Genomic DNA, 15,630 nt, shown 5'->3' with positions numbered 1-15,630 from the left:
TCCTCTTTCCCCCCAATGTCCAGCACGAACGTGGACCCGTTGTTTCTGATCACCGTAAACGGCCCCTCGTAGGGCCGCTGTAGCGGTGCCCGATGTCCGCCCGTCGGACAAAACGAACTTACCATTTTGCAGGTCATTGGGTACGCAGGTCGGGTTCTGCCCGTGCTGCGAAGTGGGTATGGGGGCCAGGTTGCCGAGCCTCTCGCGTAGTCTGCCCAGGACTGCTCCGGGTTCTTTCTCTTGCCCCCTTGGGGCTGGTATGAACTCTCCCGGGATGACCAGGGGCGCGCGTATACCAACTCGGCCGACGAGGCGTGCAGGTCGTCCTTGGGCGCTGTGCGGATGCCGAGTAGGACCCAGGGAAGCTCCTCCGCCCAGTCAGCTCCTCGCAAGCGGGCCATGAGAGCCGACTTCAGGTGACGGTGGAAACGTTCCACTAGCCCGTTCGACTGTGGGTGGTAGGCAGTTGTGTGGTGCAGCTGAGTCCCCAAAAGGCTGGCCATAGCTGACCACAGGCTGGAGGTGAACTGGGCGCCTCTGTCGGAGGTAATGTGGGCCGGTACACCAAAGCGAGATATCCAGGTGGCGATCAGGGCTCGGGCGCAAGATTCAGAGGTGGGGTCGGTGAGCGGGACCGCATCTGGCCATCTTGTAAACCGGTCCACGATAGTGAGGAGGTGCCGCGCTCCTCGCGACACTGGCAGGGGGCCCACGATATCCACATGAATGTGGTCGAAACGCCGGTGGGAGGGGTGGAACTTCTGCGGCAGAGCTTTGGTGTGCCGTTGTACCTTGGCCGTCTGGCAGTGCATGCACGTTTTGGCCCATTCACTGATCTGCTTGCGGAGTCCGTGCCAAACGAATCTGTTAGCTACCATCCGGACAGCTGTCCTGATGGAGGGGTGCGCTAAGTTATGAATGGAGTCGAAAACACGTCGCCGCCAAGGTGCCGGGACGACGGGACGGGGTTGGCCGGTGGCGACGTCACAGAGTAGGGTCCTCTCACCTGGGCCCACGGGGAGGTCCTGGAGCTGCAAACCGGAGACTGCGGTTCTGTAACTAGGGATCTCCTCGTCTGCCTGCTGTGCCTCTGCCAGTGCTTAATAGTCTACCCCTTGGGAAAGGGCGTGAATGTTAGGGCGAGAGAGAGCGTCCGCCACGACATTGTCCTTACCCGAGACATGCCGGACATCAGTCGTGTATTCAGAGATGTAGGACAGATGGCGCTGCTGGCGGGACGACCAGGGGTCGGACACCTTCGTGAACGTAAAGGTAAGCGGTTTGTGGTCCGTGAACGCGGTGAAGGGCCTACCTTCTAAGAAGCACCTGAAATGCCGGATTGCCAGGTATAGCACCAACAGTTCCCGGTCGAAAGCACTGTATTTGAGCTCGGGTGGCCGCAGGTGTTTGCTGAAAAACGCCAGGGGTTGCCAGCGACCCTCGATGAGTTGTTCCAGGACCCCACCGACCGCCGTGTTAGATGCGTCCACTGCGAGGATGGTAGGGATGTCCATTCTTTTTTTTTATATTACAAAATCCTTTATTACAAATTTCGGGGTGCACTAGCATCGCGGCGTTCGCCAGGGCTTCTTTGGTTTTAATGAAAGCGGCGGAGCACTCCTCGTCCCAGGTAATGTCCTTGCCCTTACCCGACATCAGGGCGAACAGGGGGTGCATGATCCGGGCAGCTGAAGGGAGGAAGCGGTGGTAGAAATGTACCATACCCACGAATTCCTGAAGGCCTTTGATCGTGTCGGGCAGAGGGGTTGCCCCGTCTTTAGTAATCCTGTGGCCCAGGAGGAATGCGGAGGAACTCAAAAAGGCCGAACGGGGTGATGAGAGCCGTTTTGGGGACGTCGTCAGGATTCATCGGGATTTGATGGTATCCCCGGTTGAGGTCTACCTTGGAGAAGATCCATGCGCCGTGCAGGTTTGCTGCAAAGTCCTGAATGTGCGGCACAGGGTAGCGGTCCGGTGTGGTAGCCTCGTTCAGCCTGCGGTAGTCGCCGCATGGTCTCCAGCCCCCTGTTGCTTTGGGCACCATGTGCAGGGGGGAGGCCCATGGGCTGTCGGACCGCCGTTTGATACCCAATTCCTCCATCCTCTTGAACTCCTCCTTCGCCAGTCGGAGCTTGTCCGGGGGAAGCCTTCGAGCACGGGCGTGGAGGTGGTGTTGTACACCGCGTCTGGGCATGGCTGCCGTGAACTGCGGTGTCAGAACCGTTGGGAAATCCGCCAGGACTCTGGTGAAGTCGTTGTCGGACAGCGTGATGGAGTCTAAGTGTGGGGCCGGCAACTGGGCTTTACCCAGGGAGAACGTCTGAAAGGTCTCGGCGTGGACCAGTCTCTTCCTGGGCAGGTCGATCAGTAGGCTGTAAGCCCGCAAAAAAATCCGTTCCCAGGAGCGGTTGGGCTACGGCGGCCAGTGTGAAGTCCCACGTGAACCGGCTGGAGCCGAAATGTAGCCGCACCGTACGGGTGCCGTAGGTCCTTACTGTGCTGCCGTTCACGGCTCTCAGGGTGGGACCCGGTGCCCTGTTGCGGGTGTCGTAACTCGTCGGAGGTAAGACGCTGATCTCGGCTGTGGTGTCGACCAAAAAGCGGCTTCCCGACAGCTTGTCCCACACATACAGGAGGCTATCCCGATGGCCTGCCGCCGTAGCCATCAGCGGCAGCTGGCCCTGGTGTTTCCCGGGAACTTGCAGGGCGGGCGACAACGACGGGCTTCTGCGCCCCACCGCTGGTGGTAGAAACACCATTGTTCGTTGGGCTCCCCACCCCTGCCTCTGGGGTAAGCGGGCTCTGCGGCCGGGCCTGGGGTTTGCTGCCGGGAGCGTGGCCTGGTGATCTGTGCGACGGACGCCCCACTCACCTTCTTGCCTTTCCACAGCAAGCCCGCCCGGGCCGCCACCAACCGGGGGTCGCTGAAATCCGCGTCGGACAGCAGTAGGCGTATGTCCTCGGGCAGCTGCTCCAGGAATGCCTGCTCAAACATGAGGCAGGGCTTGTGTTCTCCGGCCAGGGACAGCATCTCGTTCATCAAAGCCGACGGTGGCTTGTCCCCCAAACCATCCAGGTGCAGTAAGCGGGCAGCCCGCTCGCCGAAATTCCTTATGAGCGGGGCTTTGAATTCCGTGTACTTGCCGTCTGCTGGGGGAGACTGTATGAACCCCTGAACCTGGGTGGCTGTTTAGTGTTCGAGGGAGCTCACCATGTAGTAGTACCGTGTGGCATCCGAGGTTATCTGCCGAACGTGGAATTGGGCTTCTGCTTGCTGGAACCATAGGTGAGGTCGCAGCGTCCAGAAGCTTGGCAGTTTCAACGAAACCGCATGAACAGATGGAGCGTCATTCATCTTCGGCCCAAATATCGTTTGGGCCGTTGGGGTCACCAATTGTAGCGGTGTGTGCTACACGCAGCGCTGAAATAACGACACGGAGTCGGTGAGCTGCAGTTGCAAAAGAGGTTTATTCAAACTTGGCGGTTTCGCTTTAAAGCCTTCCTGATCCCGCCCTCCCCGGGCGGGAATGCTGTAGGAGGCGCGTATTCACAGTCCCGTCCCGCGCCGGGCTTTTCCCCTTGCCGGTGAAGCAGGCTTGGCGCCCTCTTTGGGACCGGCCTCTATGCCGGCCCAAGCCGCTTTGTGAGCCGGTTCGACTGCGCTGGGAAGTGGGTCGCCACAATATCAACCTGACTTACTTGGAGCAGTCTGGATTTGATAAACTGATGGACTGTCTCTCTCAACGACATCGTACAGTCCCACAAATTTCGGAGTTGTAAAGGGCCTGGTTGATGTACTGAGATCATAACCTTCTGTCCCGTCTTCAACTCGCTCGGTTTTGTTCACACATCAAAATAAGCTTTACTCTACTGTTTCGTCCGTCCCGTGTTATATAACCATATAACAATCACAGCACGGAATCAGGCCATCTCGGCCCTCCTAGTCCGTGCGGAACTCTTAATCTCACCTAGTCCCACCTACCCGCACTCAGCCCATAACCCTCCACTCCTTTCCTGTTCATATACCTATCCAATTTGGGCTGCAGTATAACGGGCTTCCTTTATAGTGTCATGAATTGTTGCACCCACTTGTCCTTTACAATACTATCACACTCAGGCTCCAAGAACTCTAGCCCAACCATTCTAACCCTCTCATTTCTCTCCCACTCTTCAACTTCAAAGGTGTAAATAGAAGCTTGAGTGGTACAGAATACCACAAGGACTTGTTGCTTTGCCATTTTATCTAACATTTTCCTTAAAGTTCTGTTCATCCGTTCAACAATTCCACTGATTGGGGTCGATAAGGGATAAGAAACCTCTGCTTTACCCAAACAGTCTCATCAGATTTTGCATCACTTTTACAGTGAACTGAGGCCCTTGATCTGATTCTAAACTCCTTGGCAATCCCCAATGAGTAAAGACTCTCTTGCCGAACTTGTCACACTTGTCAGGTTGTGGTAAATCTAATCAGGTCACCCAAGTGGCTCCACTACAGCCTATTCCTGCATATGGTGAACCCTTTTCTAAAGTTATTGTGGATTGTGTTGGCCCATTGCTAAAGACTAGAGCTGGTCATCAGTAGTTGCTAACCATTATGTGTACAGCATCCAGATCTCCAGAAGCAATACCTCTCAGGAATATCAAAGCTCCAACTGTGTCGAAGGCTCTCATAACATTTTCCACCCTATTTGGTTTGCCAAAAGAAATCCAGTCCGATCAAGGAAATAATTTTATGTCAGGGTTATTCCAGCCGGTAATTTACATACTGGGAGCCAAACAGATTATGTTTTCTGCACACTATCCAGAATTGCAAGGGGCTGAGAAAGATTCCATTCTACCCGCAAAACCATAATTAGGACTTTCTGTTTTGAAAATGAGAAGGATTGGGATGAGGGAGTTCATTTGCTTCTATTTGCAGGAAGGGATTCTGTGCAAGAGTCCCTAGGCTTTAGCCCCTTAGAGCTTGTGTTTGGGCACCAGCTTCGAGGTCCTTTGGCATTGTTAAGAGAGCAATGGACCAGCAATGACCTGCATATAAATTTGTTGGACTATGTTTTAAAGTTCAAGGGCAGATGGCAGAGAGCTTGTAACCCAGCTGGGGAGATTTTAAGATCTGTTCAGAGTAAGATGAAGACCTGGTATGATAAGAGAGCCAGAGCTAGGACAATTAAGCCAGGAGATACAGTGATTGTTCTTTTCCCTGTGCAAACAAATCCTCTGCAGGCCAGATTCCACGGTCCTGTGAAATTGTGTCCAAGGTCAATGATGTCGATTATGTTGTCAGAACTCCAGATAGAAGGAGTCCAACACAGCTCTGTCACATTAACGTGCTTAAGCTGTACTATGAAATGCCAACTGCAGTTGTAGTGGCTGCTGTGAAGCGGGACGGATCTGGGCTCTCTGAAGATTTTCTGGATGACCCTTCTGAGGTCCACTTTAAACCAAACAACATTCCGGCTAGATTGCCAAATTCCATTATTTTAGAAAACCTTGATGAAAAACTGGCTCATTTACAACCAGATCAGCAACAGCAAATGAAGCAGTTACCATGAAATTTCAGGATCTGTTCCCTGATTCCAAAAAGAACAACAGTGGCCCCACATGGTGTAGATGTTGATGATGATAAACCTATAAAACAGCATCCTTATCGCAGGAATGTGGAAAAGTGTAAACCTGATGATCACCAAATTGAGTATCTGTTAGAAAATGGTATTATTAGGCATTCTTCTTCAGATTTGAGCTCATGCTACCTAAACCAGATAGTAGGGTCAGGTTTTGCACTGATTACAGGAAGGTGAATGCTATAACGAAAACGGATGCTTATCCAATCCCTAGAGTAGATGATTGTGTAGACAAGGTTGGAAAAACTAAGTTTCTTACAAAAATCAATCTGTTAAAAGGGTATTGGTGTGTTTCATTAACAGACAGAGGTAGAGAAATTTCTGCATTTGTAACACCTTCTGGGTTTTATGAATACAACATTCTGCCATTTGGAATGAAAAATGCTTTTGAAACATTTCAGAGAATGATTAATTCTGTAATTCAAGGGTTAGAACATACAGCTGTCTATATTGATGACTTGGTCACAGGAAATGACACATGGGAAGCCCACATCTCCGCAGTAGAAAAGCTGTTTGAAAGGCTCTCAAAGGCCAACCTGACAGTTAACTTAGATAAGAGTGAATTTGGCCAGGCCACTGTGACCTATCTTGGTTACGTTGTAGGTCAGGGCAGGTTGGCTCCTGTTCAGGCAAAGGTTCAGGCTGTCTCTGAGTTTCCCATTCCATTTGGTAAGAATGCTCTCTGAAGATTTCTAGGACTGCTCAGGTATTATCTCTAGCTCTGTAAGAACTTTGCTGATATTGCCCTTCCATTGACTAACATCCTGAAGAAGGGTGAGAAATTTGTTTGGACAGAGCCTTGCTGGAAGGCATTTGACAAGTTGAAGGCCATCTTGTGTCATCAACCTGTGCTCAGGTCACCTGACTTTGAAAAGCCATTCTCCATAGCAGTGGATGCCAGTGACGAGGCTACAGGAGAAGTGTTATTACAAAGAGATGATCATGATGACATCCTGTGGCATACTTTTCAAAGAAACTCAATAAACATCAAAGAAATCATTCCACAATAGAGAAGGAATTATTGTCACTTGTTTTGGCTTTGCAACATTTTCATGTTTCCATCTGTACAGCGAGAGAGTGAGTTGAGTTGAGTGAGTTGAAGAGATCACTACAGCAGTGGCCATTCCCAATATTTCTCAGTCTCCAGAAGATTGTGACAATTTGTGGCACACAGTGCATATTGGATATGTGACTGTCAATTTGTATGATCCATACTTGGATTTCTGGAGTATTCAGTGGCAGCCACGTCTTGTTGATCCATACATGCATTCTGGTGTGTTACGTGGCAACCGCTTGTGTTGAGGTATACTCCGTGACTGTCACCTTGTGATATCCCTACGTGGATTTTGGAACTTAGGTGTCACTTTGTTGTCCCTGCGTGGACTCTAGCATTTCAGTGATGACCTCTCGACTTCTGGAATCTTCTGTGACTGTCACCTTGTTATCCCTGCATGGATCCAGTCTGATCACTTGTCCTCTGGAATTTATGAACCCTTCCTCACAGACACCTGTACCTGTTCCCGTGGATTCCGGAACTTTCTGGATAGCCACCCGAGCACTCTGTTTGAGTGAGACTTGGGAAGAACTGTTTCCAGGCTTCCACAGTTTGTGAGCTAAGATGCATTGCACTGTTAATTTTTGGTTAGGGAAGCAATTGTTTTAATTGTCTATATATTGGGTAGATCTTGAAAATATATTTGTTTAACATTAAAATCTGTGTCTGTGGTCTATGGCCACTGGCACATAACATGTAGGAGATTGAACTGAGCTAAGGGACAGTGTGCAAATGGTAAAGAGGATGTTGAAGGACAGATCCTCAGTGAGTTTGAGTTATCATTGGGCAGGAATGGGGGGAGAGGACACTGAAGAAGATTTTCCATCTATTATATAAAAAATAGAATGGAACCCAGCAAGGTTAAACACATCCATCTGCAGAACAAATAAAATCCTAATTCAATGATTCAATAAGGTTAAAGATGCAAATTAATCAATCAGGAAAACACTTTTGATGTAATGTACGTGGATCTTAGTGAGGAATGAGATTTGAAATCCTGATGTGGGCTGATACTAACATGTGGTTAGGTTGGAATGTGACAGATTTGAACATCAGAAAATTGAAAAACAATAAGGATTTTGGAGCAGCAAGAGAATGATGATGGGAGCAGAAATTTGCAAATACTGTGGTTATCTTCGGACTTGGTTTCATACAGTGGGGTGAAAATGGAGATTCAATAGCAGGTATGACAATACCTGAAGGAGAAACTATTAAAACTGTCAGTAAACATTGAGACTGAAAGGGAAATAGGTAGATTCAAATGAGTAAAGTGGGCAGCGGTAGGTGTATATATGTGTGTTTTGTGTTTATAAATGACATAGAGACTTTTTTGATGTTGCGCTTGGAAAGGAGGTAATACAGAATCGCCACCATTGAGCACATCGACAGAGCGCTGTCACAGGAAAGCAGCATCCATCATCAAGGACTTCCACCACCCAGGCCGTGCTCTCCTCTCGCTGCTGTCATCAGGTAGAAGGTACCGGAGCTTCAGGACCCACACCACCAGGTTCAGGAACAGTTACAGGAGTCCCCCACTTTACACCACTTGGCTTTTATGAGAGACCTACATTTGTACCTGTTTTTGCTAACCAAAAGAAATCTGAAGAGGATTTTTGCTTTTACTAAGAAAGGCACCCACTTAAAACTTGTGTTCACCCTGAGAAAGACCACCATGACCGTGAAGTCTTGCGCGGGCAGGTGTGTGCGCATGCGTATACTTGCATCTTTTTTTCTACAAATCAGTTTTTGGCTAAATCTTCCCGATTCTGGTAAGTGAAACTACACTGTACATACATTATTTCTACTTCATATAGAAAAAAGGTGCCCGTGTTAAACTTGTGTTTACCCCGAGAAAGACTATCATGACCGTGAAGTCTTGCATGGGCAGGTGTGTGCGCATGCGTGCACGTGCCGATTTTTGGTATGATTTGTTCGGTTATTTTTTGGGTCTGGGAATGCGCGAAAAATTTTCCCATTTAAATTAATGGTAATTGCTTCTTTGCTGTACGCCATTTCAGCTTACGAAAGGTTTGATAAGAATGCTCTACTTTCAAATAGCGGGGAAAATGTGCATTAACATTCAACTATCAGACTCTTAAACCAGAGGGGATAACTTAACATGAAAAAATCTGCAGATGCTGGAAATTCAAGGCAACACACGAAATTCTGGAGGAACTCAACAGGTCAGTGCCTTCTGCATCCACGCTGAGCTCATTGATTTCATCAACTTTGCCTCCAACTTCCACCCTGTCCACAAATGTGTTTGATCTATTTCTGATATCTCTCTCCCCTTTCTCAATCTCTCTGTCTCTATCTCTGGAGACATTCTATCCACCAAGATCTTTTAAAAGTGGTGGATACGTGGAATGCACTACCATTGACAGTGGTGGAGACGAATACCACAGGGTCTTTTAAGAGACTCTTAGATAGGCACATGGACCTTAGAAAAGTAGAGGACTATGTGGTAGGGTAATTCTGGGCCATTTCTAAACTAGGTTACATGGTCAGCACAACTTTGTGGGCCGAAGGGCCTGTAATGCGCTGTAAATTTCCATGTTCTATAATCTCACAGCTACCTGCACTATAGCTCTTCCCACTCTGTCACGTAAAAATTGTCGTCCACTTCTCTCAGTTCTTCCACCTCCACAGCATCTGCTGTCAGGATGAGGCTTTTCACTTCAGAACTAATGAGATGTCGGCCTTCTTCAAAGAAAGGGGCTTTCCTTCCTCCACCATCAATGTTGCCCTCAACCGTATCACTTTCATTTTGTGCACTACTGCCCTCACCCCATCCTCCCACCACAATACCAGGGATAGGGCCTGTTGTCCTCACCTACTCCCCATTAGCCTCTGCATCCAGCACATAATTGTCCGTAACTTTCACCATCTCCTACGGCATACCAGCACCAAGCACATCTTCACCACCCCCCCCCACCCCGCAGCACCCCACTTTCCGCTTTCTGCAAGGATCACTCCCTATGCAACTCCCTTGTCCATTCATCCCTTCCCAACGATCTCCCTCCTGGTACTAATCCTTGCAAGCAGAACAACTGCCACATCTGCCCCTACAACTCTTCATTCCTTCTATTCAATTGTCTTCTGCCCTCTCCTATCAAATTCCCCCTCCCCCAGCCCTTTATCTCTTTCACTAATCAACTTCCCAGTTCTTAACTTCACTCCGTCCCCCTCTCACCTTGTCCTTCTTCCTCCCCTCCCCCCACCTCTTCCAGGTGTAAAGACCTGGTTCACACCTTTACTGTTGTGTTGCAGGTATTTCATTCAGCAGCTCGGCTTTCAGCCTGGTTAGGTCATTGTTGAAGATAAGGGATGATGTGGAATGTGTGCCAGGAGATCTTCTTCATGAGGGACAGTAAGGTTGTGCTTGGGTTTTTTTTGTTCGAGAGGAGATGAAGAGGAAGGTGCTGGGGAGAACCAGCTGTAACATACGATCTGGTGGGAGACCTGTTTGTTCAAGATGAACTGCGAGCGACGTTCAGAAGATGTGTGTCCTTTCACGTTGACCGAGGGCCCAGTGCGTGGGTGACAGAGAAGTTCAAGATGAGCTCCAGCTTGTGCACATTTGACTGTTTAATTAGAATGGGCTTTTTTCTTTGTGTTATTATTTACTAACCCTTCATTTAAGATTCATAAATATAATTCCTTTAATCATACGCAGTGTACTGTCTGTTATTTTGTGGCATTAATTTGTAACAGAGTAGTAATTGACACAGCACCCACACAGGTCTGGGGTGGGATCAAGCACGCCTCAATCTGACGAGCTCGGTGGGGCCGGAGGTTGTCTTTCTTAGACTTACACAGCCTAGGAAACCGGGGTGTTTCACACGGATTTCTCATCTTTTTTCCAGTCTTGATGAAGGGTCTCAGCCAGAAACGTTGACTCTTCATTCCTTTCCAAGAGAGATGTCTCTTTGACCTGGTGGTGATCAATTCTTTGGATCTGGTTCACCAGTTACCAGTGGACTTCCTGGGAACCCTCTCTCTCTGTACTTCTAAATGCCAAACCATTTCTACATTTCAGCCTGCTCCTCGTATATGGAAGTTTCAGTTTGAATCACAATGCCGGGGAGCATCCCAGTGTAGTGATGTTCCAATATTCAGTTTCTGAACAGTATTCACAGAATAACAATGTAGTTTCACTCCCAAGGCTGGGATTAGTTATTGTCAAGACCATATCAATTGATCATTGACAATGGGTTCTTATTTCATTTGCTGGATGGGCACATGAAGAAACATCAGTGTAGTGACATGCACATCAGACTGGACGGCAGACAGGAAAAACCCCAGGTTATCAAATGTGTTTCCAGAAACAACAACAAGCTAGTTTTATCCCTCCCAGTGACTCCACACCTGCCCATGTCATTGAGCTCACCGTAGCTTCGTCATCCCCGTGCCCTGACGTCTGACCCATCTGTGAGATGGTTGGGTCGCATCATATTGAGGAGGCTCGATACCAACCTGACCAACTGAGGTCCATTTCCATAACCTGCAACACTTTGTTTATTAATCCTGTGTTGAATCATTTGTGTCGATCTGTTATTTCAGTTTCCATACAGCTTTAATGTTGTTTATTTCTCCACATGGAATCTAGGAGACAAACGCTGGGGATGGTCCCTGAATGTCTGTAACGTTGTGTCTCTTGTCTGCATTCTCATTGCCTTCATTTGCTGAACTGTATTTAAAGGTAAGTGCAAAGATATTCCTTATTAACATGAAAATGCTAAACTTGGTACAGTGTAGAATGTTGGACTGGATAAATACCTCAGTCAGTACATTGTCGGCTGCTTTTTCTGGAACAACTACACCGACATGCTTTGGTTCAGTGTAGCAGTTTATGAAAGATCAGATTGTGTATTGGAACATAGAAGGCATTTGATAAATCCATTATCAGAACACTTTCACAAAGTGGAAGACATTGATAATTGGGTCAGTGCAAGAACAAATAGGTCACTCGCAGGAGGCGGAGGATAAGGATAATTTGCAAAGATGTAAGTAATAGTGTCCCGCAAGGAATTCTGGGTCTGCAACTTTTCACATGCTGACACAGGTGAGTAGATAGGGTCATAGAAGCAAGTTTTCCAAAGATGATATTCAACAGGGTGGATGGTAATGTTACATCAGAGAGACTAAAAGGTGACGTAGGCTTAGAAAATGTAGAATCCTCAAGTAGAGTTAAGAAACTTCAAAGGCAAAAAATACACAGATAGGAGATAAATACAGGCCTCTGAACAGCAGCCAGGATGTAGGGTTCAAATTACAGAGGGAGCGAGAAAAGACATGTAAAAATTTCAAAAAATTTTTAGCTCTGAATCCTTGCCAGAAGGGTTCAGTAGCCATCATTTATAATATGATCATGAAAATACAGCCAGAAGTATCAGGAAAAATTAAGAAGGAATGGGAAAAAGAATTTCATTGTCTTATACCCACTGAGCATTGGGAGAAAATTTTACAATTAGTCAATTCTTCTTCTATTTGTGCTAAACATGCCTTAATACAATTTAAGGTTGTACACAGAGCTCACATGTCTAAGGATAAACTTGCTCGATTTTATTCTAATGTTAATCCAACCTGTGACAGATGTCATTCCGAAGTCGCTTCATTGACCCAAATGTTTTGGTCTTGCCCTTGCTTGCAAAATTATTGGAAAGATATTTTCGGTATTATTTCAAAAGTTCTGAATATTGAATTGCAACCGCATCTGATTATTGGAATTTTTGGTTTACCAATGGTGGATAATAGTTGTTTATTCCCCTCAGCCCCGCGGCTGATTGCATTTGTTATGTTAATGGCTAGAAGATCTATCCTATTGAATTGGAAAGAAATTAATCCTCCAACCATATTTCAGTGGTTTTCTCAAACTATTTCTTGTTAGAGTTTAGAAAAAATTAGAAGTGTTGTTTTTGACCCTTCAATTAAATTTGAAGAAACTTGGAGACTGTTAATTCAACATTTTCATATGAGCTAAACTGACTTTTCCTAAGCCTTACTTTTATTATCCTTAATTATTTGGATGGAGGTGCGGAGTTATTGACGCTGCTGTGCATATTTGACTTAATGCAATGGCCCATGTTGCTTAGGTTTTTTTTTGGAAGGGTTTTTTTCTCTTATTTACTCCTTTTTTCGTAATCACTATGAGTTTGGGAGGTTATTATATATGGATTATTATCTATTTGTATTTATACCTTAACTTATTAATTATGCATTCTCAAACTCTCTGTATCTATGTTTCTCTTATGTTTGTTTAAAATTTATAAAAATATATAAAAAGAAAGAAAAATTTCATTATCTTGGGCATGGGGAATTTCAAATTCCAGGTAGGTAGGGAAAATCAGATTGGTGCTGGATCCAAGCAAAAGGAATTTGGAGAATCCCTGTGAGATTCAAGTTTAAATTTAATTATCATTCAACCAGACATGAATACCCATGAATACAGCCAAATGAAACAATGTTACTTCAGGCCAATATTCAAAACACAGTACCAACAGTCACACACAGCACAAGCCCACATATAGCACATATAATATAACAGTAAGGTACAGTCACAAAAAAACAGTACCTAGTCCCTGAGTCCATAAATGTTGCAGCAGTCTGCAGTTGAAGACAATACAGCTTGTCTTCGCCCAGCGAACACTGGAGTTGCACAACACCGCCTTCCGAACCAACTCCGATGCCTCTCTCCTGGATGGGTTAAGGCCTGGTTCTCACTACAACTGAGGTCACACAGCTCCCCCACCATCAGTCCCACCAATAAACCAGTGAACCGGACTTGCAGCGTTCCACGTTACCAATGTCCAACAGGTCCTGCAATAACAAGAAAAGTGACTAAAATAATCACTCACTATTAGACTGCACAACTCCTTCACACACCAACTCCAACATCTCTCTGTAGCAGGCAGCCACATGGTCTACACCAAGTCCAGCTCCCTCAGTTTCTCTACCAAAGAGCAACTCACTGATGGGGCAGACCTGTGGTGTTTTCAAAACATGAGAAAAAGCCTCAGCTGCCTCAATGACTCTCGCCCAGTGGCACTCACATCAACTGTGATGATGTGCTCTGAGGAACTGGTCATGGCAAGAATCAACTCATGCCCAAGCACCTGGGCCCACTCCAATTTGCCTATCGCCACAATAGGTTTACAGCAGATATAACCTCACTGGCTCTCCAGTCAGCCCTGGATCACTGGACAGTAATGCTTACACCAGTCTGCTGTTAGTTGACCACAACCAGTGTTCAACACAATCATACCCTCAGCTCTAATCAAACAACTCCAAACCTGGGCCTCTGTACCTCCCTCTGCAACTGTATCCTTAACTTCCTCACTGGGATTCCACAGTCTGTGTGGATCAGGAATAACACCTCCCCCTCACTAGCAACAACACTGGCGCACCTCAATGATACAGACTTCACCCACTGCCCTACTCACACTGCACCCGTGACTGTGTGGCCAGGCACAGCTCAAACACCATTGATAAATTTGACAATGACACAACTATTGTCATCAGAATTTCAGATGATGACAAGAAGCCGTGCTGGAGTGAGATAGTTCTGCTGGTTGAGTGGTGTTGCAGTTACAGCCTTGCACTCAGTGTCAGTAAGATCAAGGAGCTGACTGTGGACTTCAGCAAGGGTAAGTCAAGGGAACACACACCAGTCCTCACCGAGGGATTGGAGGTGGAAAGGATGAGCAGTTTCAATTTCATGGGTGTCAACATCTCCGAGTATCTATCCTGGGCCCGACAGATTGATGCAATTACAAAGAAGGCACAACAGTGGCCATATTTCGTTAGGAGTTTGAGGAGAATTGGTGTGTCACCAGAGACAATTGCAAATTTCTACAGATGCACCCCGGAGAGAATTTTAAGTGACTGCATCACCCTGTGGTATGGAGTGGCCATTGCACAGGATCAGAAAAAGCTGCAGAAAGTTGTAAACTCAGTCAGCTCCACCCATGGGCACCAGCCTCCCCAGCATCCAGGACACTTTCAAATGGTGATGCCTCAAAAAGGCGGCATCCATCATTGATGACCACCATAACCCTCAAAATACCCTCTTCTCATTACTACCATCAAGGGGAGATACAGGGGCCTTAAGATACACACTCAGTGCTTTAGGAACGGCTCCTTCTCTGCCATCAGATTTCTGAATGGAGATTGAACCCATGAACACATTCACAGTGTTATTCCCTCTCATTTTGCACTATTTATTCACTTATTTTACACATATTTTTTCTAATTTTATGACTATGTACTGCAATGTAATGCTGCTGAAAAACACAAAACCTGAGTCTGGTTGTTACTCGTGGACACTGAACCGGGGAGCGGTTCAGCTACTTGTGAAAGTGAAAGCCAGATAGATTCATTTTGTGAAATGACCGTGTATTCAGAAAGAAGGGTAGGTTACACCACTCGAACCTGCTCTGTCATTCCATGAGATTTATCACAATCAAGGACTCTGCCCGGGGTCTGCACACCCTCACAGGCAGTCTGGGGAACGGGTTTGGCAATCACACTTGGTCCAGACAATTAGTGTTTGATGGCAGCAGTAGTTAACTCCCTTCCTCTTGTTTCAGTCTTGTTGAGACTTGATCAAAGCCAGAGCAACATCATTGCTCCCCACTGGTTCTGGAAAAGAAAACAACCATTTAGACTGACACTGTTGGAAGTGATACTTACTTAGTATTTCCAGCATCTGGAGATTTCCTCCTGTTTCCAAAAGTATCTTCCAGAGCTTGTAGGTAATTAGCTGACATGGCTTGTGGATTTCCTTCTTTGAGGAACTTCACTATATCAGCCGCCAATCCTTCAAGCTCTCTACCAGCCGCTGTCTTTTCATATTATCTGAGCACAGTCATTCATCCCGTAACTGAGATGTCTGCTCAGCCCAAGCCTCATATTCTCCTTCCCCATCGGGTGTGGGCTTGACTCCAGAGAACACTC

Source organism: Hypanus sabinus, chromosome 5 (genome assembly GCF_030144855.1).
Source record: "Hypanus sabinus isolate sHypSab1 chromosome 5, sHypSab1.hap1, whole genome shotgun sequence".
NCBI classification, from domain to species: Eukaryota; Metazoa; Chordata; class Chondrichthyes; order Myliobatiformes; family Dasyatidae; genus Hypanus; species Hypanus sabinus.
Note: the sequence above shows the minus strand (reverse complement) of the source record.